Source organism: Lithobates pipiens, unplaced genomic scaffold (assembly GCF_037356315.1).
Source record: "Lithobates pipiens isolate NorthernLeopardFrog02 unplaced genomic scaffold, aLitPip1_a1.2 Scaffold_191, whole genome shotgun sequence".
Taxonomy (NCBI): domain Eukaryota; kingdom Metazoa; phylum Chordata; class Amphibia; order Anura; family Ranidae; genus Lithobates; species Lithobates pipiens.
This window is the reverse complement of record NW_027507766.1, coordinates 227,269-254,711: the sequence shown is the minus strand read 5'-3', so window position 1 is coordinate 254,711 and position 27,443 is coordinate 227,269. Positions and strand designations below refer to the sequence as shown.

General features: G+C 45.9%; 8 pseudogenes; 5 read left to right on the top strand and 3 right to left on the bottom strand.

Annotated features, from left to right (window-relative positions):
* Positions 1-15,650: 15,650 nt before the first annotated feature.
* Positions 15,651-15,769, bottom strand: LOC144000185 (5S ribosomal RNA; annotated as a pseudogene).
* A 313-nt stretch (positions 15,770-16,082) lies between these two features.
* On the bottom strand, positions 16,083-16,201 carry LOC144000204 (5S ribosomal RNA; annotated as a pseudogene).
* A 3,943-nt stretch (positions 16,202-20,144) lies between these two features.
* Positions 20,145-20,263, bottom strand: LOC144000237 (5S ribosomal RNA; annotated as a pseudogene).
* A 3,506-nt stretch (positions 20,264-23,769) lies between these two features.
* On the top strand, positions 23,770-23,888 carry LOC144000216 (5S ribosomal RNA; annotated as a pseudogene).
* A 321-nt stretch (positions 23,889-24,209) lies between these two features.
* On the top strand, positions 24,210-24,328 carry LOC144000182 (5S ribosomal RNA; annotated as a pseudogene).
* Positions 24,329-24,429: 101 nt separating this feature from the next.
* Positions 24,430-24,548, top strand: LOC144000201 (5S ribosomal RNA; annotated as a pseudogene).
* Positions 24,549-24,869: 321 nt separating this feature from the next.
* On the top strand, positions 24,870-24,988 carry LOC144000219 (5S ribosomal RNA; annotated as a pseudogene).
* Positions 24,989-25,089: 101 nt separating this feature from the next.
* Positions 25,090-25,208, top strand: LOC144000206 (5S ribosomal RNA; annotated as a pseudogene).
* The last annotated feature ends 2,235 nt before the right edge of the window (positions 25,209-27,443 follow it).

Sequence of the window (27,443 nt, the reverse complement as noted above, 5' to 3'; positions counted from 1 at the left end):
GGGAAGCGTAGAACTGCAGATCGTCCCTCTTTCTTCCCTATGAGGCATGCTGGAAATCCCCATTGATATGGGATGTCCGCCGCTCTCAATAATTCCGTGAGTGGTTTTAAGCATCTCCTTCTTCCCAGTGTCTCCCCCGCTAAGTCAGAGTAAATCTGCAGTTCCGTGCCCTCATGGACCACCCCAGACTGTATTCTCACTCTTCTCATTACCTGCATTTTTTCTGCTACATTATGAAATCTCACTATAACATCTCGAGGTGCTTCTGATCTAATCCCCCGGGGTCGTGTCATTCTGTGTATTCTATCAATTTTCAATGGGACTGTAACTTCCTTATCCAATAGAGGGTTAAAAATCTGTTGAGCTATCTCTCCAAGGGCGGAACCGCTATATGTCTCAGGGAGACCTTTTATCCGTATGTTCTTCCTCCTACTTCTATTTTCTTGATCCTCCAACTTATATCTGATTGTTCTATTTGTCCTCCGGAGGGCTGTTATCTGCTCTAAAATTCCGTCAATCTTATGCTCTTGAGTCTCAACTCTATTTTCTATCTCCTCCACTCTCCCTAAGACCAAACCTATATCGCTTCTTATTGTTGCGATATCCGCCCTTAGAGAGACCTCCATTCTCGAGAACATCTCAGAAAGCATCTCCCTAATTTGTGGGGGCTGGGGGGTTTCTTTGTGACTATCCGAAACCATTTCTTCTGCCTCTCTGTTAACCATCTCCACCTCTCCCCGGGGATTATTCTGATCTACTTCTTCATTCTGTGGGTTTACTCCACTTTTTTTTTTAAGCTCACTTGACTTTATGGCAGGATTTTTTACCCCCCTACCCTCTTCCCCCTTCTGTCTACTTGGGCCCGAGCGGGATGGTTTTTCTGTCCTGGGGCTACCGGTCACTTCATCCTCTCTTATACTAGAATTTACAGCCAGGTATTTTTGGATTCCGACCGGGCTTGCAGCCAGGGTGATCGTCTTATTTGCTTTACCTGCCTTTCCCCTCATTTTGGCAGGACCAAGACCCTCCTTCCACTCCTTCCACTATCTATCGATCACCAGATTATTCTCTTTACTATTTTCCCCCTCCCTTTTCTTTCCTTCCCCCTCTTCCCCCCTATCTCTACCCTAATCTAATATACCTCCCTCCCAGACCTTTGAAAATCTCCCAGGGGTCTAATACCACCCACAATGAGGTACAATTAAATCAAAAGTATCGACAGCAGCCACTAGCTTACTTTCCGAAAAAAAAAAGAAGGGATGGGACATAGTTCAATTGCTTTCCACACCACAGGTAAATCATCTGTCCAAGTCCATACCGTATAACTCCACGGTTAACCTATAGCGTAGTAGACTAGGCAACGAAAAGTTATTGATATTAATATTATTATAGCTGTTATAATGAGTTCGTCTTACACTAGTAATAAATTATCCCGCCCTAAAATCAGAAAGCAAAGAACGATATCAAATATATCCAGTCCTTTAACTGTTGAATGGAGGTAAGCATAACAATCGCACAGCAAGGGAAGGTTTTAAATGCATTTTTCCAGTTTTTCCCGCCAGAGAAACTCTTACGTCAGATATCAAACATCAAGATGCATCCAGTGTCTACTGTTCAGAGCAGCACAAACTTCACCCTTTGGTTATGTACATATATATTCGACTGTTCTTTTGTGTTCAAAAAGGGGGGTTTAGCAGATGAAGCAGGTTCCAGCAGCAAACAGATTATTACTTTTCCTCTTCTTAACTCTTCCCCCTCTCCTCTCCAACTACACTTAAAGCCTAGCTGCAGCAGGTTTGGGGCATGCAGGGGAAATACTGTCCTTCGGGGGTCCGCATTCAGAAACAGCCTTCTTGTTCCATAAAGGAAGGAGGGGGAGGGGTACACACAAGTAAGCCCAAGCTATAACCAGGGGGAAATCTTCCTGTCTGGTATACTGTCCGTACCCACCTCCAGCTTTGGGCTGCCCCCGTCCCCGTCTGACCGCTTGTCTTACCGCTGTCCCGACATCATGGACCGACCGCCAAGCACAGCTCCTTGGATCAGCAGCTCCTCTCCAAGCGCCAGGTTCAGCTGTCTTCTGGCCAGGGGGTCTTCCTTCCTTACTGAGGGGTAGGCATCCACCGGACCTTCCGCCGATTCACGGCACCGAACAGAAGCAGGCTGTGAGCGTTTTACTCAGGCCGCGCCGGCCAGCCGACTAGCGCGTGTGCCAGGGCCATGGGAACCGCCGCAGCCAATTCAAATCGGCGCGGCGTTGCTGGAGCTTTCCGTGGGCCAATAGAGTGGCACGTAGCCCAGCATCGAGAGCACGACGGGGGGGAGACAGAGCGAGGCCCTCAGGAGATCCGGCGTGCGGCTGCTCCTACGTCATGGCGCTCCGCCCCTCCGGAAGGAAGAATTGACCGCCACCCTTCACAACACTGAAGAGGCATTTAGTGTTACATGGAGGCCCTAGAGGTATTTTACTGGTACTCGAGACTACATTCGGGAGGTGAGTAGGCCATGTCTGCCCTGGGTGTCTTTCCCCCCCCCCCCCCCTCCTGCCTTTTTGTCTTTATTTTTATTTTCCGTCTTTCAGTCTTTGCACTCTCTTCTTCCCCCGTCCTCCCTTTTGACTATGCCTTTTCTCCTTACTAGCCTTTGGGACCCAGAAGAACCCCAGGGTTCTGGACACGACCGGCTCATATTTTACTCTGGTTCACATAGGTCATGATAAGCTGGCTCACTGTGGTCCCAGTTGTTCTCCATGATTACATTTGTCTGAACGGAGCTGCACTAGTTATACTGTACTACATGTCGGAGGTGGGATTTCTCTTTTCTGCATGAAACTGTAGGACTCCCCTCTGAGAACCCAGAGTTATTTGGCTGCCTATTTTTTGTTACCATGTAATTGTGACCCTGGGTCATGCTGTATGGTTGACTGTTATATTTATGTTGTTCTACTTAATAAAAGAATAATAAAAAAAAAATAAGTCAATGCCAACAACTTAAAACTAAAGCCTATGGCATCGAGAAATCCCAGGCGGTCTCCTATCCAGGTACTAACCAGGTCCCAACCCTGCTTAGCCTCTGAGATCAAATGCACGCTCAACCCTCTTGACAAACGCCAAGATAGTCACCTTGGGAAACAAACAAATAAAACAAGTCAACGCCAACAACATAAAAAGAAGCCTGCGGCATCTGGAAAACCTTCTATGGCACCTGGTCTTCCCAGGCAGTCTCCCATCCAGGTACAAACCAGACCCAACCCTGCTTAGCCTCTGAGACCAAACGAGATTGGGCGCTTTCAGGGTGTTGTGCCCGTAGGCAACTATCTCTTTGGGCACTCTTAACCCTCTTGTTAAACGCCAAGATGGTCACCTTGGGAAACAAGCGAAAATAAACAGGTGAATGCCAACAACATAAAAAGAAGCCTACGGCACCTGGTATTCACAGATGGTCTCCCATACAGGTATTAACCAGGCCGTACACTGCTAGGCCTCCGAGATCAGATGAGATTGTGCGCTTTCAGGGTGATGTGGCCATAGGTGTTCTATTTAGACACTCTCAACCCTCTTGACAAATACCAAGATGGTCATCTTGGGAAACAAGTGAAAAAAAACAGGTCAACGCCAACAACATAGACCCTGGCGGTCTCCCATCTGACCCAGACCCTGCTTAGCCTCTGAGATTGGGCGCTTTCAGGGTGATGTGACCTCAGGCGAACGCTTCAGGACATACTTAAAACTCTTGACTGATGCTAAAATGGTCACCTTGGGAAACAAGCGAAAGAAAAACAAGTCAAAGCCAACAATATAAAAAGATTCCTATGGCACCTGTAATTAGGTACTATCCAGGCCGGACCCTGCTTAGCCTCTGAGATCAGATGAGATCGGGCGCTTTCAGGGGGATGTGGCTGTAGGAGATTTCTTTGGGCTCTCTCAGCCCTCTTGACAAATGTCAAGATGATCACCTTGGGAAACAAGCGGAAAAAAAAAACCATGTCAACGCCAACAACATAAAAAGAATCCTACGGCACCTGGTATTCCCAGTTGGTCTCCCATCCAGTTACTAATCAGGCCTGACAATGCTTAGCCTCCGGGATCAGACAAGATCAGGCACTTTCAAGGTGATGGGGCCATAGGCGATCTCTTCGGGCACTCTCAACCATCTTGTCAAACGCCAACATGGTCATCTTGGGAAACAAGCGAAAAAAAACAAGTCATTGCCAACATTGGAGGCTAAGCAGGGTTGGGCAATCAGTTTCCTTGCCTGAAATAGGCAACTCAGAACTGCCATCTGGCTGCTTCCCGGGTTTCCAACTCCTTCAACTAATCCCAGGAGACAATACTTCGCCTCCATCCCGGTGGAGGTTCCAAACACCAGATCAATGGTTCCTGTCACCTCTGTCCAGTAGCGGATCAACTTCGGGCATCTCCAAAACATGTGCATCATGTCTCCCCCCATGTTCCCGCACTGGGGGCAACTTGCGTCCGGCCGTTCGGCCAAACTGAAAAAGTTTACGAGGAGCATAATAGGTTCTATATAATAAGAACAGATGTGACATCCTCTGTGAGGTGAGCCACAATTCACCACAGGCCAATTATAGCTCAGGGGGGTTTAGTACACACCCCACACTAGATAAGGCCGCCAGCGCGGCGGCCTTGTATAGTGTGTTGCGGTGGTCAGGGGAAGAGGACGATAGGCAGGGACAGTGTCTTTACTGCTTGGGAACCTAGCACTGTTACAGTGGGTGTTATGTGCCTCCTGCACAGTACACACCTGAAGCTACCCTTTATTACTGGTGTTCAATTTCTGCAATACATGCATCTGCAGTGCAGAAGTTAGAGTGGGTGTTGTGTGCCTCCTGCACAATATACACCTTATTGCTGGTGTTCTGTTTCTGTAATACAGGAACCTAGCACTACAGCATACAGAAGAAAGGCTAGTGAATACAGAATACAGACTCGTGTATGTAGATAGGCTTGAGTATACAGAGATGCTAGAGTAAACAGTGAGGCTGGAGTACACAGAGAGTGTTTAAAGAGAGGCTAGTATATACAAAGATGTTAGTGTATATAGAGAGGTTAGTGTATAGAGAGAGTCGAGTGTTTCAGAAAGGACAGTGCATATAGATAAGCTAGTGTATACAGAAGACAGGCTTGGGTATACATCAAAGCTGACATTCTATACAGAAGACTGGGTAGTGTATACAGAGAGCCTAGTGGGTACAGAAGACAGGCTGGTGTATTCTAGCTAGTTGTTACAGTCTACTGTATACAGAAGACAGGCTGTGGTATACAGAGAGTTTAGTGTATTCAGAGAGTCTAGTGTATACAGTCGGCGAGTGTATACATAAGACTGGCTAGTTTACACAGTGTTTACAGAGATGCAAGGGTGTACAGAGAAGCTGGTATATATAGAAGACTACAGCATACAGAAGAAAGGCTAGTGAATACAGAATACAGACTCGTGTATGTAGATAGGCTTGAGTATACAGAGATGCTAGAGTAAACAGTGAGGCTGGGGTACACAGAGAGGCTAGTTTAAAGAGAGGCTAGTATATACAAAGATGTTAGTGTATATAGAGAGGTTAGTGTATAGAGAGAGTCGAGTGTATACAGAAAGGACAGTGCATATAGAGAAGCTAGTGTATACAGAAGACAGGCTTGGGTATACATCAAAGCTGACATTCTATACAGAAGACTGGGTAGTGTATACAGAGAGTCTAGTGGGTACAGAAGACAGGCTGGTGTATTCTAGCTAGTTTTTACAGTCTTGTGTATACAGAAGACAGGCTGTGGTATACTGAGGGTTTAGTGTAATCAGAGAGTCTAGTGTATATAGTCGGTGAGTGTATACATAATACTGGCTAGTTCAGACAATGTTTACAGAGATGCAAGGGTGTACAGAGAAGCTAGTATATATAGAAGACAGAAGAAAGGCTAGTGAATACAGAATACAGACTCGTGTATGCAGATAGGCTTGACTATACAGAGATGCTAGAGTAAACAATGAGGCTGGGGTACACAGAGAGGTTAGTTTAAAGAGAAGCTAGTATATACAAAGATGTTAGTGTATATAGAGAGGTTAGTGTATAGAGAGAGTCGAGTGTATACAGATAGGACAGTGCATATAGAGAGACTACAGAGATTCTAGTGGGTACAGAAGACAGGCTGGTGTCTAGTTAGTAGCTAGTTTTTACAGTCTAGCGTATACAGAAGACAGGATGTGGTATACAGAGGGTTTAGTGTATTACAGAGATGCAAGGGTGTACAGAGAAGCTAGTATATATAGAAGACTACAGCATACAGAAGAAAGGCTAGTGAATACAGAATAAAGGCTGGCTTCTACGGAGAGGCTAGTGTATGCAGAACACTATCTAGGGTATATAGAGAGGATAGATTATACAGAGAGGCTAGTGCATAGAGTGAAGCTATTGTATATAGAAGCCTGGTTAGTGTATACAGAGAAGCTAGTGTGTACAGAAGAAAGGCTAGACAGGCTATAAAGAGAGACAAGTTTTTACAGAAGACAGTTTGGGGTATACAGAGATGCTAGTTTATACAGAGAGACTAATGTATACAGAAGACAGGCTAGGGCATACAGAAGACAGAAGACGGGCTAGTGTATTCAGAACATATTCTAGTGTATATCGAAGACAGGCTATTGTATGCAGAAGATCGGCTAGTGTAAACATGCTGGTGTATATAGAGAGGCTAGTGAATTTAGATGTGATAACAGAAGACAATCTGGGCTATACAGAGACATTTCATCATTTCATCTAGCTCACATCTCTAATGGAGCTTGTCACATTGCCATGTTCTGCCTTTTCATTCTTATGCTAAATATAGATTATACTCACTACACGATTTTAATCATCCACATGAAGCATGCAATAAAACTATCATACATATAAATAAACCATGTACTCTTTTGCTCTATTTTGCATATTTGTAATTCTCCACATCAACTGTCACATTGAGTATGTGACAGTCCTGACACACCATCCTGACTTATTTTTCTTTATTTCTTAATAGAAATAGAGAGTACTATCTCAAAATCCGGTTAAATCTATTCACTTCGATGAGTTCTACCGCTAATTGTACGGTAATGCAAAATGGTCACAAAATCATCCATTTGCTACCAGACATGCTGTACATACTAAAAGTAATGTAACTATCGCTCGCTAACGATGTAAACAGTTTTATTGCTTTTTACTTCTTTTTCTCCACCTTTTCTGTGACAGTTAGTCACAGTTAAAACACAGTGACAAAACATTTCTTTTTATCGCAGCAAAATGTGCGAAAAGCAGTGTAAGTCATATACTTCAGAAAATTAATGTACGGCTTTTAAATCCATATCAATTCCACATAGCCGTGAACCGTCTTACAATTTTAACATTTACTGATAGCAATTACTGATATTACATTATGACTATACCAGTGGAAAAGGACCGCGTAATGGAACTGTGAAATTAATCATAATCTCAGCGTTAACTTAGCTGATAAATTTACGATTTACTCAACGATTTACTCATTGATTTAAACTTAGATTTTTTTCATTCTAAGTCTATTTATTCTTAAATAATTTATACTATATTCTACTGTACTCTTAAATTATGTATTTTAGCCGTTCTCATATTTCGTTTTATGTTGCAACCATCGAATCTCATTGCTATTCCGACATTCTGCCTTAATAAGGATATTACTTTGCAACTATCCCTTGATCCCTTTTGTGTATTCACTTTATCTCGACCTATATATACTGCCTCAATATTTTCCTAATTTGTTTTGCTATACTTATTGTTATTATATTATAGAGATTACTATCTCTAAATCATTGTAAACCTAACCATAGTTATAATGTCTCCAGCTAATTTTACGTTAAAGCAAAATTCTTTACTTGATTGAGAAGTGGTTGCAGTAGCAAAGCATAGCAATACAGTTTGATTACATTAATAACACATACATACATCCTAATGCATACATCCTAATGTAAGCTGTCTATCACTATTAATGTTCATGGTTACTGATACATTATGCCGATAAATAGTGGAAACGGAAAACAGTCAGTGTAAGCCGTCTTCGTGCGTAACAAAATTAATGGAACGATTTACACGTTGGAATTTTCAAGCTACGTCAATTTACTCTTAAATACCCTTTAGCTGCTTAGCTCACACTTTGCTGTATATAGCCGCGCTTACATGTAAGTAACCAATGGGGATTGACATTTCAAGAGTAATGCAATGCTACCGATGGGAACATCCATCCTTAAAGACACGTAAGGATCCTGAAAAACGATAGAAACCTAGTCACGTCGTTGCTGATATTTCATGATTACAGCAATCATCTCATCTAATTGATAATCCAACATTCTGCTTTGGTATTACTTTGCAACGCTCTATTGAACAGGAATTGTAAAGGTAAGCTAGATATTTTGTGTATTTCCACTTAAACTCGACTTTTATACACTGTCTCAATATTATCCGTTCTAATTTTGCTAAATTAGATTGTAGAGTTTGCTATGTCTAAATACAGGTTACCTACTCACCTTTATTACGTATACTGCTAATTTTAGGGTAATACAAAACCATCTTATTGCTTCTTTACACGCTGCACAACTTAAGAGGAATGCAATGCTACCGTGAACAGTTTAATTGCTCGTCTCACATTTAGCTGGTATCTCTCTGCTATAGGAAACTGAATTTGTACTACAACGATCACTCATCTAATATCAGTCCACTCAGTGCTACCGGGATAACTTTTACATTTTGAGTAATGAAATTATTTCTCAGTCATTTTGGAGCTACTGCAACTAACTCTTCCAATCTGCAATACTTAATCTCTGCTATTGCAGAATATTTAGCTGCTTAGCTCGCTCACACTTTGCTGTACGTAGCCGTGGGGATGGGCATTTCATCTCTAATTCATATTCACATTTCTAATGCAGTTTGTCTTTTTGCCATGTCATCCTCTGTTAGTTATTATGTGCTACATTTGGTGTATATTCACTACATGATTAAAGACAGGTAATGAACCTGATTGATAAAAACCTACACACGTCGTTGCTGTTATTTCGTGTATTTCCACTTAAACCCGACCTGTATATACTGTCTCAATATTAATTATAGAGTTATTTTGCTATATTTATTATTTGAATAAACAGATTACTATCTCTAAATCCTGGTAAACCAGCTCACACTTAACCATCTTATTTCTACCTTACACGCAGCACTTATTAACATATTAACATTTAGCCGGTATCTCTCTGCAATAGTAAACGAAATGTGTAGATCACTCATCGAATATCGTCTTTTCAGTGCTACCGGAATGTAACGATTTCTCAGTTTTATGAAGCTAGTGCAACTAACGCTTTGGATCTCTTTCCTGATAAATTACGCTCTGCAATATTAAGCCATGTAAATTGTCCTATTGGTCTGCTAACAATGCTATGTATAATAATAAAAATCTTTCAAAAGCAATATCGTCTCACTGCAATACTTACACTCTGCATAATAAATAGGAATAATGCGAATAATGCTAATAATAAAGTCGTCTAAAACTCGGCTATAAGTAGAGAATAAAACTATCTTACATCAAAATAAACCATGTACTGCCAAACCAATAACGGCCAATTACTTAACGTCTATCAGTCAATGACTTAACAAAATAAACTTAGCACTCTTTTGCTCTATTTTGTATATTTGTAGTTCTCCACATTAACTGTCACATTGATATCACCACTGACAACACACAACTTTTTAACAGCACCAAAATATGAAAAAAGCACTTTACATGTTTCAGAAGTAGTTGCATTAGCAAAAAATAAAGTCCAGTCTTCTTTACACGCTAGCTTTTCTGTATACATTAATCTCTCTGTGTACACCAGCCACTCTATATAGACGAGCCTCTCTGTCTTCTGTATACACGTGCCCGTCATCTATATAAACTAGCCTGCCTTCTTTTTACAATATTCTCGGTGTCCCTGCCTCTCTGCATACACTAGCCTCACTGAATTCCCCAGACTGTCCCCACAAGCCTATCTGTAAAAAAAATAGCCGGTCTTCTGCATACTCTAGCCTCTCTGTGTAACACAGTCTCTCTCTGGATTCCCTAGCCTCCATCTCTGCATACCCAGAACCTTCCTCTGTATAATCTAGCCTATCTGTATACACTAGCCTGTCTTTTGTACAAATTAGCCTCTCTGTAGCCGGTCTTCTGTATACACGAGCCTCACTGTCTACTCTTGGTTGTCTTTTGTATACACTAGCATCTTTTTATACATTAGCTCTCTGTATACCCAAGCCTCTCTGTATACACTAGTCCACCAGTATACACTAGCAAGTCTGCATACACTAGCCTCTCTTTGTAACCCAACTTCTCTCTCTGTATACCTTGACCTCCATCTCTGCATACCCAGTACGTTCTTCTCTATAATCTAGCCTATGTGTATACACTAGCCGGTCTTCTGTAGACATTAGCCTCCCTGTATAAACTAGCTGGTCTACTGTATACACTAGTCCGTCTGTATACACTAGCAAGCTTGCATACACTAGCCTCTCTGTGTAACCACGCCTCCATCTCTGCATACCCAGGACGTTCTTCTCTATAATCTAGCCTATTTGTATACACTAGTCTGTCTTTTGTACACATTAGCCTCTCTGTATAAACTAGCCGGTCCTCTGTATACACTAGCAAGTATGCGTACCCTAGCCTCTCTCTCTGTATACCTTAGCCTCCATCTCTGCATACCCAGGACGTTCTTCTGTATAATCTAGCCTATCTGTATAATGTAGCCTATCTGTATACACTAGCCTGTCTTTTGTACACATTTGCCTCTCTGTATAAACTAACCGGTCTTCTGTATATACTAGTCCGCCTGTATACACTAGCAAGTCTGTGTAACCAAGCCTCTCTCTCTGCATACCCTAGCCTCCATCTCTTGCATAAACCAGGACCTTCTTCTGTATAATCTAGCCTATCTGTATACACTAGCCTGTCTTTTGTACACATTAGCCTCTCTGTGTAAACTAGCCGGTCTACTGTATACACTAGTCCATCTGTATACACTAGCAAGTCTGCATACTCCTGCCTCTCTGTGTAACCCAGCCTCTCTCTCTCTCTGTATACCCTAGCCTCCATCTCTGCATACCCAGGACGTTATTCTGTATAATCTAGCCTATCTGTATAATCTAGCCTATCTGTATACACTAGCCTGTCTTTTGTACACATTTGCCTCTCTGTATAAGCTAACCGGTCTTCTGTATATACTAGTCCGCCTGCATACACTAGCAAGTATGCATACTCTAGCCTCTCTCTCTGTATACCCTAGCCTCCATCTCTGCATACCCAGGACGTTCTTCTGTATAATCTAGCCTATCTGTATACACTAGCCTGTCTTTTGTACACATTTGCCTCTCTGTATAAACTAACCGGTCTTCTGTATACACTAGTCCGCCTGTATACACTAGCAAGTATGCATACTCTAGCCTCTCTCTCTGTATACCCTAGCCTCCATCTCGGCATACCCAGGACGTTCTTCTGTATAATCTAGCCTATCTGTATACACTAGTGTATACAGACAGACTAGTGTATACAGAGGACCGACTAATGTGTACAAAAGCCATTCTAATGTATACAGATAGGCTAGATTATACAGAAGAATGTCCTGGGTATGCAGAGCGCTCAGCTTCAAGGTATGGCCAATGTGAGTAATATGAGGGACACTCCTCACCCCGCCCCCACCTACCAGATCTGACTTTCATCCCCTTGCCCTCTCTGCCCCGGTCATCTGGTGGCAGTTTTATGCACTCCCTGGCCCCCACCCATTCATAATCCTTACCGACCTTTCCTTCCGCTGCTCACAGGAACACACTGGATGACTTGTCTAATTAACCAACTTGTACAAGACACCGCTATCCTTCTGTCTGACACCGGTCCCCCTTGGAGGCTTTACCCCTCACTGTTTGGGTGGTCCCTGCCTCTCCCTGGATGCTCCACATATACCACAATGACATTGTCAGAGGGGCACCACTTGACAGGACACGGGGCTGTCATGCCGGTGGCATCTCCCATTGGAGGAAGGGATGATGGCCCCAACCCCTTGGCAGCAGGTTCTTTCATGTACAGACCAGGGCGGCTCATCTTCCCTTCTGGAGTCTTGACCTTAGATGGGGGAGTTGCACTTTGGGGGGTCTGAGTGATACCTAGTGCGCTGTACTGGAAGGGCTTGACATTCCCGCATATGTGTCCCCTCCCCCTGGTTGCGCCCCTCGTCCCCCCCTCTGGCTCCCACCTACTCTTTGACGACATTGCCTTCTGCAGCTTTCGGGGACCCTCGATGACTTATTTATTGAGCCTATTGGTGCGAGACTCGGCTTCCCTCCAGGGTGACTCTGGACCCCCCTGGAGGATTTACCCCTTACTGGATGCTCTACACAGCCCCCGATGGCGATGCAGGAGAGACACTAATTGGCGGGCCCCAGGACTGCTGCTCGGGTGAAGTCTCCCGTTGGATGGAGGGATGGTGGCGCCAGCCCCTTGCCTGCCGGATTTTCCATGCACCGACCAGGGCTGCTCCTCTTTCGTCTTGATATGGTGACCATGGAGGGGAGGAGTTGAAATTTATGGGGTCCGGGTGTTTGCTGGTGGGAGTGTGCTAAAGGTCTTGACATTTCCGCATGTTTGTCCCCTCTCCCCTGTTTCCCCCCTCCCTTCCCCCCCTTCCCACCCTTCCCTCCTTTCCCTCCCCCTTTCCCCCCTTCCACTCCCCCTTTCCCCCCTTCTGCTCCCCCTTCCCCCCCCTTCCCTGCCCCTTTTTCCCCCGGGGCGTGGGCGGGGGAGAGGGGGTAAGGAGAGGACAATCTGCCAAAGGGAGAAATGCATTTGTTCGGGGACTGCATGTTCTTTAGGGGTATGGGACGGGGGGTGGTGGATCCCAATCTGTGATGCCTTTTCTGTTGTGACGGGCTCCCTCGTGCTTGCCTATGTTTAGGGCGAGCCGAGGAGACCCCTCAGTGCTGACAGTTATATGCTCTACCTCTGTTTTGGTTATACTATTGTTTTTTGGTTCTATGATGTTACTGATTGTCTTTTATTTGCATACTGGTATCAGACGTGACATTTACCACTGCCGGGACTGAGGGGACTAGGATTCGGGGGCTCCCTCTCCGACCTGTCTACCCACCAACCCAAGTAGGACAGCACTTTATACCCAGTGTACATCTGGTAAGCGCTATAGCATAATTGTGCTGTTTTAGTATACCCTTCCTGTACTGTTGAGTGCGGACAACCCTTAATTTCCCTCTCCCCCTGGGGTTGAGGTGCCCGGCCTCTTTTTCCCTTTACCTTTACATTTCCTTCCATTTGCCCTTCCTTTCTCCCCCTTAGATCCCGCCATGCATTACCTACCCAAAACCTACCTTGGTTCAACTTTCTTTGCTTTTCTCTGACGTCCCCCTCCCCCTCCCGAGGAGCGATGGCAGACTCAGTCAAGGTCACCTCTCTAAACGTTAAGGGACTGAACTCCCCTGAAAAACGGTGGATCCTCCTGTGAGTACTGAAGACTTCCTGTACTGATGTGGCCTTTATACAAGAACACATTTTAAAAATACTAGCCTCCCCTCTCTATGGTCAAGATCCTTCCCTAAGGTCTACCACTCTACTAACCCCTCCTCTAAGACCAAGGGAGTCTCCATTCTGATCTCTAGCAGGCTCCCCTGGGTTCTCCAGGATTCTCTGGTGGACCCTGGGGGCCGATATCTTTTTCTTAGGGGCCACATTGGAGAGCGCCTTTTTACATTTGCCACTGTGTATGCTCCCAATGATCAACAAGACACGTTCCTCAGAACTACCCTGCACAGATTATGTGACTTTCGGGAGGGCCAGTTGATATTAGGTGGGGACTTTAATGTCCCCTTTCGCCATCGGTTGACACTTCTGCCTCTTGCTCCTGGCTCCTCATTTCCTCTAGAAAGCGGATTACTAAATGTTTACTGAATGACCAATTAGGTGATGTCTGGCATCTGCAACACTCTGGGGAAAGAGACTACTCTTTTTGCTCTTCTCCTCACAAATCATACTTGAGGATAGACTTCTTCTTGATTCCACATGACCAACTGCACTTGGTGAGCTCTTCCTCCATCGGCCATATTACTTGGTCCGACCATGCTCCTGGGGCGCGTATTGGACTGCAATCGAAACAAACTTTCTAAGCTCACTCCAGAATTCCGCTAAGAAGCGCCATGTGGTGCTATAAGTATTTACCCACAGAATTTATGTCACATCCCACTATAGGGGCTTAGTTGAAAGTCAGTCACCTGATCGCTACCCAAAACACACTTTTTGACTTCCCCCCTATTCCCTATACGTGGCCATCCAACCTTTGAACTGGGGACCCACTTAGAAATTCCAACCTAGACAATGCGTCTAAATTCGTCATTGATGGAAAATGGCCTTCTTTCTCAACCCTAACAGATCCGACAGGGCTTTTCCAACTGCCTTTTTGGAGAGCGGCACAACAACATCATTCTCTCCATTCCATCCCCAATCCTCAAACGTTCGCCCGCCCTCAGACGGAGTTTGAGACTCTATGCAGGAGCGAAGGCCCTTTGGCCCACATTCTCTCTCAAACAGATTACCCACACTTAACCTGTCTGTCCAACTGGGAAAAGGACCTTAATTGCTCATTTTCCCCAGCACAGAGACAACGCATTATCACTTTGGCTCTCAAAATGTCGCTGTGCACGAAGATACTGGAGACAAATTTTCAACTTCTCACCAGGTGGTATTTGACACCATCAAAGCTGCAGAAATGTTTCCCCTCTTCCTCGAACATATGCTGGAGGTGTGGAGAAGAAGAGGGCACGTTGCTGCACATTTTTTGGTCCTGCCCCAGCTTGGTGGACTTCTGGATAGAGATCCGATGCATAACACAAAAATTCACAGACTTCTCCATCCAGGAAGAGGCTGCATTCTTTCTCTTGCACCATTCACAGATTCCCATTAAGAAGTACAAAAAAATCAATTTTACGGCATGTGATAAATGCGGCGAAATCCTGCATCCCTCTCTATTGGAAAAAATGTTCCCCCCTTTCATTACTCACTGGCTTAGGAAAATAGAGGACATTAAAAAAAATGGAGGACTTGATCCTCACATCACAAGGTAAACAAGAATTTTTTAAACAAACCTGAGACATCTGGAATACCTTTATATTCTCGCTGGAAGGATGTCGCCTGCTATCGCCTTAGTGCTCTGAGCTTTCCTTGACTGGCCCCTTGGACAGTGGCTGCCATCGTGTCTCGTCCCCTCTTCTCCTTTCCTGATCTTTCAATCCTTCTCTTTTCTGCCTTCCTCCCCTATCTCTCACGCCCTCCACCCCCTCTCTCTTTTGGAAAAAGTGGAAAATTGGGAATGACAGCCCCACACCCCCCTCTGGATGGATTATGCTGGAGGGACCTGGGGTTTGTGTGACCCTGGATCTTGGTACAGTACTTTATCCGTGCCTCGAATCATTGTGATTGATGGAAGGCAGACTCACAGTTGCGAATATACCTGTATCAAGTATTGTTCAGCTGATTTTTGCTCTGTATTTCTCTGTTGCATTATGTACTCGGGGGACCGTCTTCCCCTATTTGGAGAAAAAATTATATTTGAAAAAAAAAAGAAGCCTACGACACCTGGTATTCCCAGGCGGTCTCCCATCCAGGCATTAACCAGGCCCGACCCTGCTTAGCCTCCAAGATCAGACGAGATGGAACAAATTCAGGGTGATGTGGCCGTAGCCAATATCTTCAGGCACTCTCAACTCTCTTGACAAACACCAAGATGGTCACCTTGGAAACAAGTGGAAAAAAATAGGTCAACGGCAACAACATAAAAAGAAAACTACGGCATCTGGAAATCCCAGGCGGTCTCCCATTCAGGTACTAAACTGGTCCCAACCCTGCTTAGCCTCTGAGATCAGATGATATTGGGCTCTTTCAGGGTGGTGTGGCTGTAGGAGATTTCTTCAGGCACTCTCAACCTTGACTAACGCCAATATGGTCACCTTGGGAAACAAACAAAAAAATCAAGTCAACGCCAACAACATGAGAAGATGTCTACAGCACCTAGTATTCCCAGGTGGTCTCCCATCCAGGTATTAACAAGGCCCGACCCTGTTTAGTCTCTGAGATCAGAAGAGATCGGGTGCTTTCAGGGTTATGTGGCAATAGGCGAGCTCTTCAGGCACTCTCAACCCTCTTGACAAACACCAAGATGGTCACCTTGGTAAACAAACAAAAAAAAAAAAAACAAGTCAACGCCAACAACATAAAAAGAAGCCTTCAGCACCTAGTATTCCCAGGTGGTCTCCAATCCAGGTACTAGCAAGGCCCGACCCTGTTTAGCCTCTGAGATCAGAGGAGATCGGGCGCTTTCAGGCTTATGTACCCATAGGCAATCTCTTTGGGCACTCTCAACCCTCTTGACAAATGCCAAGATAGTCACCTTGGGAAACAAGCGAAAAAAAAACAGGTCAATGTCAACAACATAAAAAGAAGACTACGGCACCTGGTATTCCAAAGCCATCTCCCATCCAGGGACTAACTAGGCCCAACCCTTTTTATCCTCAGAGATGAGAAGAGATAGGGCTCTTTCAGGGTGATGCTGCTGTAAGCGAACTCTTTGGGCACTCTCAACCCTCTTGACAAATGCCAAGATGGTCACCTTGGGAAACAAGCGGAAAAAAAAACGAATCAACGCCAACAAAATTAAAAAGAAGCCTACAATAACTGGTATTCCCAGGTGGTCTCCCATCCAGGTACTAACCAGGCCTGACTCTTCTTAGCCTCCAAGATCAGATGAGATTGGGTGCTTTCAGAGTGCTCGGACTCTTTCCCCATCACTAATGGGACGAGGCAGGGGTGCCCTCTGTCTCCCCTAATTTTTATTCTGACACTGGAACCACTTATGTGTCACGTTCGGAATGACCCGAATATTACTGGCATATCCAAACCCTCGGCACACCAAAAAATTGCGGCGTACGCTGACGATCTAATTTTTTTCGTCTCCAATCCACACATTTCGCTTCCCAATATACTCGCGGCTCTCCGGCGATACAGCAGCCTTTCAAACTATAAAATCAATTGCGCCAAGTCGGCTGTATTGAATACATTGGTCCCGGATGGTGAGGCCAAGAGGCTATGCTCCGCTTTTCCATTCTACTGAGCTGAAAAATCTATACGTTACCTGGGCGTTGACATCGCAGCGGATTTGGCGCAGTTGTACCCGCTTAATTTTGTCCCTCTCCTGAATATACTGAAATCTGATTTGGGAAACTGGCATACTTTAACACTGACCTGGTTCGGACGCTGTAATGCATTCAAAATGACGGCCCTCCCGCGGATCTTATACTTGTTCCAGACATTACCGATCCGGTTACCCCCAATTTTTTTCAGACAACTGCAGGTGCTGCTCCGGGACTTTATTTGGGCGCGCAAACCGCCCAGAGCCCGTTTGCAATTGCTTGCCAGACCAAAGGACAAGGGGGGTCTGGGTCTCCCAGATCTGAGATAATACAACAGAGCGACTCTGCTAGCGAGAGTCGTTGATTGGCATTGTAATGGCCCACACAAGCAGTGGGTGGAGATGGAGATTGAGGATGGATCCATTCCCCTATTGACCTCCCCGTGACTCCTGTCCTCCCTACCAAAAGACCTCAGAGATCACCCCGTAGTGGAAGCTACGTTGGCTGTTGTGCGAAGGTTGTTCCGCTGCACACACATTGCTCCCCTGCCGTCACCAATGACTCCGGTTATAGGTAATCCAGACTTCCCACCGGGATTTACCAACAAGAAACTGCGACAGTTGACAGTGGTGGGGAAACAGCGTCTGGGAGAGGTGTGGCCCTCGGGAGGGCTCCCGACCACGCAAACTGTCGCCGAGCTTTCTGACCCTCCGCTTGACTTGTTTAGTGCTTATCAACTTCGTCACTTTCTTCTGGCCATACAAAGGGCCCCCTACACTCCTAGAGACCTGACGCCCTATGAATCCATCTGTCACAAAAAGGAACCTGTGCGACACACCCTCTTCCTCCTGTACAACCTTTTAAGTAGTCAGGAGGAAGAGTCGACCCCACCATTTATCCACAAATGAGAGAGGGACTTTGGCATCACATTTACCCCACAACAGATAGGGAAGATCCTGACATTAGTACATAAAGCTTCCATCGCAAACCAATATCAAGAATCAGGATACAAGATAGTCTCACGCTGGTATAGAGTCCCATACCTTCTGAATAAAATGAATAGATCGATTCCGGAAGTTGGTTGGAGGTGCAATTCAGATACGGGGACGATGGGACACATTTTCTGGGCATGCCCGGCCTTGAGGAACTTTTGGGTGGAGGTGACCGGGACGATAAAAACTCTCAGAAATGTAAATATCGCAGACAACCCAGCAGCGTGCCTTCTACACTTGACCGAACAGCCTGTTCGAAAATACAAAAAAAACCCTCACGATGCAACTCCTGAACGCCGCCCGGGCCTGCATTCCCACACTGTGGAGGCAGCCTCAGCCCCCATCCAAGGTGCTGTGGTATTCCAAAGTCAATCATATTCTCCGGATGGAAGAATTGACCGCCACCCTTCACAACACTGAAGAGGCATTTAGTGTTACATGGAGGCCCTGGAGGTATTTTACTGGTACTTGAGACTACATTCGGGAGGTGAGCAGCGCCCCTGTCCCAGAAAATGACTGAACATCTAACGTTTACCTACGTAGGCCAAGTCTGCCCTGGGTGGCATTCCCCCCCCTCCCTTTTTGTCTTTATTTTTCTTTTTTTCCCCGCCGCCATCCCCCCCCTCCTCTCTCTCCGTCTTTGCACTCTCTTCTTCCCCCGTCCTCCCTTTTCACTATGCCTTGTCTCCTTACTAGCCTTTGGGACCCAGAAGAACCCCAGGGTTCTGGACACGACCGGCTCATATTGTACTCTGGTTCACATAGGTCATGATAAGCTGGCTCGCTGTGGTCCCAGTTGTTCTCCATGATTACATTTGTCCGAACGGAGCTGCATTAGTTATACTGTACTACATGTCGGAGTTGGGGTTTCTCTCTTTTCTGGATGAAACTCTAGGACTCCCCTCTGAGAACCCAGAGTTATTTGGCTGCCTATTTTTTGTTACCATGTAATTGTGACCCTGAGTCATGCTGTATGGTTGACTGTTATATTTATGTTGTTCTACTTATACTTAATCAAAGAATAAAACAAAAAAAAAAAAATAAGTCAATGCCAACAACTTAAATAAAAAGCCTATGGCATCGAGAAATCCCAGGCGGTCTCCCATCCCGGTACTAACCAGGTCCCAACCCTGCTTATCCTCTGAGATCAAATGAGATTTGGCTCTTTCAGGGTGATGCAGCCATAGTAGATTTTTTCAGGCACGCTCAACCCTCTTGACAAACGCCAAGATGGTCACCTTGGGAAACAAACAAAAAAAACAAGTCAACGCCAACAACATAAAAAGAAGCCTACCGCACCTAGTATTTCCAGGCGGTCTCCCATCCAGGTATTAACAAGGCGCGACCCTTTCTAGCCTCTGAGATCAGCGGAGATTAGGCGCTTTCAGGGTGATGTGCCCATAGGCAATCTCTTTGGGCACTCTCATCCCTCTTGAAAAATGCCAAGATAGTCACCCTGGGAAACAAGCGAAAAAAAACAGGTCAACGCCAACAACATAAAAAGAAGAATACGGCACCTGGTATTCCAAGGCCGTCTCCCATTCAAGTACTAACTAGGCCCAACCCTTCTTAGCCTTTGAGATCAGAAGAGATAGGGTGCTTTCAGGGTGATGCGGCTGTAAGCGATCACTTTAGGCACTCTCAACCCTCTTGACAAATGCCAAGATGATCACTTTGGGAAACAAGTGAAAAAAACAGGTCAACACCAACAACATAAAAAGAAGCCTGCGGCATCTGGAAAACCCAGGCGTTCTCCCATCCAGGTACAAACCAGGCCCAACCCTGCTTAGCCTCTCAGACCAAACGAGATTGGGCGCTTTCAGGGTGTTGTGCCCGTAGGCAATTTCTTTGTGCACTCTCAACCCTCTTGACACATGCCAAGATGGTCACCTTGGGAAACAAGGGGAAAAAAACAGCTCAACGCCGGCAACACAATGAGAAGCCTACGGCACCTGGTATTCCCAAGCTGTCTCCCATCCAGGTACTAACCAGGCCCATCGCTGCTTAGCCTCCGAGATCAGATGAGATTAGGCTCTTTCAGGGTGATTTGGCTGTAGGCACTCTCTTTGGGCACTCTGAAGCCTCTTGACAAAGGCCAAGATGGTCACCTTGGGAAACAAGCTAAAAAAAACAGGTCAAAGCCAACAACATAAAAAGAAGCCTACGGCATCCAGTATTCCCAGGCGATCTCCCAATCAAGACACTAACCAGACCAGATCCTTCTATGGCACCTGGTCTTCCCAGGCAGTCTCCCATCCAGGTACTAACTAGGCCTGACGCTGCTTAGCCTCTGAAATCAGACGAGATCGGGTGCTTTCAGGTTGATGTGGCCATAAGCGTTCTCTTCAAGACACGCCCAACCCTCTTGACAAACGCCAAGATGGTCGCCTTGAGAAACAAGCGAAAAAAACAGGTCAAAGCAAACAACATAAATAGAAGCCTTGTATAGTGTGTTGCGGTGGTCAGGGAAAGAGGACGATAGGCAGGGACAGTGTCTTTACTGCTTGGGAACCTAGCACTGTTACAGTGGGTGTTATGTGCCTCCTGCACAGTACACACCTGAAGCTACCCTTTATTACTGGTGTTCAATTTCTGCAATACATGCATCTGCAGTGCAGAAGTTAGAGTGGGTGTTGTGTGCCTCCTGCATAGTATACACCTTATTGCTGGTGTTCTGTTTCTGTAATACAGGAACCTAGCACTGTTACAGTGCTAGGGTGTACAGAGAAGCTGGTATATATAGAAGACTACAGCATACAGAAGAAAGGCTAGTGGATACAGAATACAGACTCGTGTATGTAGATAGGCTTGAGTATACAGAGATGCTAGAGTAAACAGTGAGGCTGGGGTACACAGAGAGGCTAGTTTAAAGAGAGGCTAGTATATACAAAGATGTTAGTGTATATAGAGAGGTTAGTGTATAGAGAGAGTCGAGTGTATACAGAAAGGACAGTGCATATAGAGAAGCTAGTGTATACAGAAGACAGGCTTGGGTATACATCAAAGCTGAGATTCTATACAGAAGACTGGGTATTGTATACAGAGAGTCTAGTGGGTACAGAAGACAGGCTGGTGTATTCTAGCTAGTTTTTACAGTCTAGTGTATACAGAAGACAGGCTGTGGTATACAGAGAGTTTAGTGTATTCAGAGAGTCTAGTGTATACAGTCGGCGAGTGTATGCATAAGACTGGCTAGTTTACACAGTGTTTACAGAGATGCAAGGGTGTACAGAGAAGCTGGTATATATAGAAGACTACAGCATACAGAAGAAAGGCTAGTGAATACAGAATACAGACTCGTGTATGTAGATAGGCTTGAGTATACAGAGATGCTAGAGTAAACATTGAGGCTGGGGTACACAGAGAGGCTAATTTAAAGAGAGGCTAGTATATGCAAAGATGTTAGTGTATATAGAGAGGTTAATGTATACAGAGGGTCGAGAGTATACAGAAAGGAAAGTGCATATAGAGAGACTAGTGTATACAGAAGACAGGCTTGGGTATACATCCAAGTTGACAGTGTATACAGAAGACTGGGTAGTGTATACAGAGATTCTAGTGGGTACAGAAGACAGGCTGGTGTATTCTAGCTAGTTTTTACAGTCTAGCGTATACAGAAGACAGGCTGTGGTATACAGAGGCTATACCAGCGTGAGACTATCTTGTGTCCTTATTCTTGATATTGGTTTGCAATGGAAGCTTTATGTACTAAGGTCAGGATCTTCCCTATCTGTTGTGGGGTAAATATGATGCCTAAGTCCCTCTCCCATTTGTGGATAAATGGTGGGGGTCGACTCCTCCTCCTGACTACTCAATAGGTTGTACAGGAGGGAGAGGGTGTGTCGCACAGGTTCCCTTTTGTGACAGATGAATTCATAGGGCGTCAGGTCTCTAGGAGTGTAGGGGGCCCTTTGTATGGCCAGAAGAAAGTGACGAAGTTGATAAGAACTAAACAAGTCAAGCGGAGGGTCAGAAAGCTAGGCGACAGTTTGCGTGGTCGGGGAGCCCTCCCGAGGGCCACACCTCTCCCAGACGCTGTTTCCCCACCACTGTCAACTGTTGCAGTTTCTTGTTGGTAAATCCCGGTGGGAAGTCTGAATTACCTATAACCGGAGTCATTGGTGACGGCAGGGGAGCAATGAGTGTGCAGCGGAACAACCTCCGTACAACAGCCAACGTAGCTCCCACTACGGGGTGACCTCTGAGGTATTGTGGTAGGGAGGACAGGAGCCACGGGGAGGTCAATAGGGGAATGGATCCATCCTCAATCTCCATCTCCACCCACTGCTTGTGTGGGTCATTACAATGCCAATCAACGACTCTCGCTAGCAGAGTCGCTCTGTAGTATTGTCTCAGATCTGGGAGACCCAGACCCCCCTTGTCCTTTGGTCTGGCAAGCAATTTCAAACGGGCTCTGGGCGGTTTGCGCGCCCAAATAAAGTCCCGGAGCAGCACCTGCTGTTGTCTGAAAAAAATTGGGGGTAACCGGATCGGTAATGTCTGGAACAAGTATAAGATCCGCGGGAGGGCTGTCATTTTGAATGCATTACAGCGCCCGAACCAGGTCAGTGTTAAAGCATGCCAGTTTCCCAAATCAGATTTCAGTCTATTCAGGAGAGGGACAAAATTAAGCGGGTACAATTGCGCCAAATCCGCTGCGATGTCAACGCCCAGGTAACGTATAGATTTTTCAGCTCAGTAGAATGGAAAAGCGGAGCGTAGCCTCTTGGCCTCACCATCCGGGACCGATATATTCAATACAGCCGACGGTGCAATTGATTTTATAGTTTGATAGGCTGCCGTATCGCCGGAGAGCCGCGAGTATATTGGGAAGCGAAATGTGTGGATTGGAGACGAAAAAAATTAGATTGTCAGCGTACGCCGCAATTTTGTGGTGTGCCGAGGGTTTGTATATGCCAGTAATATTGGGGTCATTCCGAACGTGACGCATAAGTGGTTCCAGTGTCAGAATAAAAATTAGGGGAGACAGAGGGCACCCCTGCCTCGTCCCATTAGTGATGGGGAAAGAGTCCGAGCACCACTCGTTCACCCGTACCGCTGCCGACGGCGTGGAGTAAAGCGACATTACCCAGCTCATCATGTTGGGGCCAAGACCTATATGTTCAAGGGTGGCCTGCATAAAGTGCCAGGCCACCCTGTTAAAGGCCTTCTCCGCGTCCGTTGACAACATAAGCAAGGGCCTTCCCTGTACATGCGCCGCATGGATTAAATTGAGGACTCGGGCCGTATTGTCTCTAGCTTCCGACTTATTTTAATTTTTTTGCTTGTTTCCCAAGGTGACCATCTTGGCGTTTGTCAAGAGGGTTAAAAGTGCCTGAAGAGATTGCCTACGGCCACATCATCCTGAAAGCACCCGATCTCGTTTGATGTTGGAGGCTAAGAAGAGTCGGGCCTTGTTAGTACCTGGATGGGAGACTGCCTGGGAATACCAGGTGTCATAGACTTCTTTTTATGTTGTTGGCGTTGACCTGTTTTTTTTTCGCTTGTTTCCCAAAGTGACCATCTTGGTGTTTGTCAAGAGGGTTGAGAGTGCCTGAAGAGATTGCCTATGGCCACATCACTCTGAAAGCACCCAATCTCGTCTAATCTTGGAGGCTAAGAAGAGTTGGGCCTGGTTAGTACCTGGATGGGAGACCACCTGGGAATACCAGTTATTGTAGGCTTCTTTTTATGTTGTTGGCGTTTATTAGTTTTTTTTTTTTTGCTTGTTTCCCAAGGTGACCATCTTGGCATTTGTCAAGAGGGTTGAGAGTGCCCAAAGAGATCGCTTACAGCAGCATCACCCTGAAGGAGCCCTATCTCTTCTCTTCTCTGAGGCTAAGAAGGGTTGGGCCTAGTGGGTACCTGGATGGGAGATGGCGTTGGAATACCAGGTGCTGTATTCTTCTTTTTATGTTGTTGACATTGACCTGTTTTTTTTCGCTTGTATCTCAAGGTGACTATCTTGGCATTTGTCAAGAGGGTTGAGAATGCCCAAAGAGATTGCCTATGGGCACATAACCCTGAAAGCGCCCGATCTCCTCTGATCTCAGAAGCTAAACAGGGTTGGGCCTTGCTAGTACCTGGATCGGAGACCACCTGGGAATACTAGGTGTTGTAGGCTTCCTTTTATGTTGTTGGCGTTGACCTGTTTTTTTTCTCGCTTGTTTCCCAAAGTGACCATCTTGGTGTTTGTCAAGAGGGTTGAGAGTGCCCGAAGAGATTGCCTATGGCCACATCACTCTGAAAGCACCCAATCTCGTCTGATCTTGGAGGCTAAGAAGAGTCGGGCCTGGTTAGTACCTAGATGGGAGACCACCAGGGAATACCAGTTGTTGTAGGCTTCTTTATATGTTGTTGGCGTTGATTCGGTTTTTTTTTTTTGCTTGTTTCCCAAGGTGACCATCTTGGCATTTGTCAAGAGGGTTGAGAGTGCCCAAAGAGATCGCTTACAGCAGCATCACCCTGAAAGAGCCCCATCTCTTCTCTTCTCTGAGGCTAAGAAGGGTTGGGCCTAGTTAGTACCTGGATGGGAGATGGCGTTGGAATACCAGGTGCCGTATTCTTCTTTTTATGTTGTTGACATTGACCTGTTTTTTTTCGCTTGTATCTCAAGGTGACTATCTTGGCATTTGTCAAGAGGGTTGAGAATGCCCAAAGAGATTGCCTATGGGCAGATAACCCTGAAAGCACCCGATCTCCTCTGATCTCAGAAGCTAAACAGGGTTGGGCCTTGCTAGTACCTGGATTGGAGACCACCTGGGAATACTAGGTGCTGTAGGCTTCTTTTTATGTTGTTGGCCTTGACCTGTTTTTTTTTTCACTTGTTTCCCAAGGTGACCATCTTGGCGTTTGTCAAGAGGGTTGAGAGTGCCCGAAGAGATCACCTACGGCCCCATCACCCTGAAAGCACCCAATCTCGTCTGATCTTGGATGCTAAACAGTGTCGGGCCTGGTTAGTACCTGGATGGGAGACCGCCTGGGAATACCAGGTGCCATAGCCTTCTTTTGTTTTTTGTTTTTATTTAGTAGTATGCGACATACAATGCAAAGGCAACTTCACAGAATGTGTGATACAAATAGTTACAAACAAACAATCATATTGCATGGATATCAGAGCCAATGGTAAGAAGTCCGAGGAGAATAGCATGTGTACAGCTTTGCGGTCATATGAAGATGAGATTAAAGCTCCATCTCGTTGGGATCCTCTACCACTTAAAATATTATTGATACTAGCCCTGCTACCCTCGAAGAGTTTAGATATCCATAGATAGGGGAAGAGTATTGTGTAGTAGTCAAATGGGGTCGGAACATACCATTTTCTTTTCCCTTTTTGGAGTTAAGAAGGGAAATAGTAGAACTGAAAGGAGGGAGAAGGGGAAAGAGAAGATTGGGGAAGGAAATGGCAGAAAAGGAAAATAAGGGGTAAGGGGGTGTCGTGGGTAGAGTGGATAGGATGGGGTCCCCTCACAGGGAGCAAGAGACGCCCTCGGCTCACCAGCTCATCAGCTGTCCAACGTTTGGAACAGCGATCTCCAATGATCACCATGAGCTTACTATGTCTCGCGGAGGTATTCTTCCGAAAAGCGAAACTGGGTCCAGTAGAACCATCTGTTCCCATGCTAACGCTTTCTCGACATAGAAGTTAGATTGAGAAGAACTGCTGCGGGATCATTGGCTAAGGAAATGTCTGTGAACTTGTGGATGAGTCTCAGGACAGGCTGCCAGAATGTTTGTAATTTAGGGCATTCCCAAAAAATGTGGAGAATGGTGCCAGCCTGTTGCCCACAGCGACAGCAGCGGTCAGATTGACCGGGGAATATTTTGGCCAACACCACCGGTGTACGATACCAGCGTGTGATCAGCTTATATGAGATATCCTGATATTTACTGCAGAGTGACGACTTATGGGCGAAAAAGAGTATTCTGTCCTTCTGTGGTTTGGAGAATGTAGTTTGTAAGTCCCTTTTCCATTTAGCTAGGAAGGGTGGATCCGTGGAGGATTGTGCGTCTGTCAGGATTTGGTAGGACCTAGAGAGGGAACCACGAATTGGGCCATCATCCAGGCAAAGTTCCTCGAAGGGGTGGAATTGTCTTGAGAAGAATGAATGGTTAGGTAGTGATCCGAGGAAATGGATTAGCTGTCTAGCTCTCCAGCTATCCAATGCAACAGGTACTTGCTCTAGCAGTGTGGTCCCCATGGGAATCAAGCCCGTGGGTCCACGAAATAGGGCTGCTCTCAGAAGCCCTTTCGGGGCTTGCCTGGTAAAGGCCTGGTCAGACAGGCCCGGAGGGAATCTAGGATGTCCAATAATTGGGGTCATAGGAGAAGGGAAGTTAGTCAGGTGGGAAAGGTGAAAAAAACTATCCATCTCGGCGAGCGAGGGGCCAATTAACGGGTGAGTAGTTACCCAGGGCTCCAATGGCCTCCCCGCCCAAGGCAGACCAGCCAGTGGAACCCACGCCATCTCCTGCTCTAGCTTGACCCATAGCTTCAGTTCCCCATGCCGGTGTCTTATCACATATGGTACCCCATCGGATAGTGTCCACTGTGTACTGCGCATGCGCAGTACACAGCAACACAGATTCTGAAAATTGAGTCCAGGTTCTATCCCCACTATCCAAGTGGACATAGAGTAAGAATATAAAAGAGCCGAGCACAGCGAGGCCAAGCCAGAAGCGTGGCGAGCTAAGCTCGCCTGCGAGGGACCCTCTAATATTCACAACCCTATGTCCGCTTGGATGGTGGGGCTACCACCTCCACTCACCGCGCAGGCGCCGTTCAGCTTCGGAGATTTTGCAAAGCTTCGTCTGCACCGTACTGCGCATGCGCAGTACGGCACAGACACTATATCATGGCCGGACAGTATATGGCAGAACACCGGCACCAGTCAACCACCGGTGTCATGTGCGTCGCTGTGTAATGTAGAGCAGGGTCCGGGAAGCCAATACCTCCCCGCAATTTCGGTCGCAATAGCATTGCCCTACCAATACGCATATGTTTTCCGCGCCACTTGATAAGGAACTTGATAAAGATTGAGCGAACCGCATGAAAGAAAGTCTGGGGTATTTTGATAGGTAAGGCTTTTAGTAGATACAGAAGTCGTGGCATCGCGTTCATCTTCAACACATTACAGCTTACGAACCATGACAGAGCTGGTGGGTCCCATCTTTTAGGGTCCGCTGTAAGCCCATAGGCTTCTTTTTATGTTGTTGGCTTTGACCTGTTTTTTTGCTTG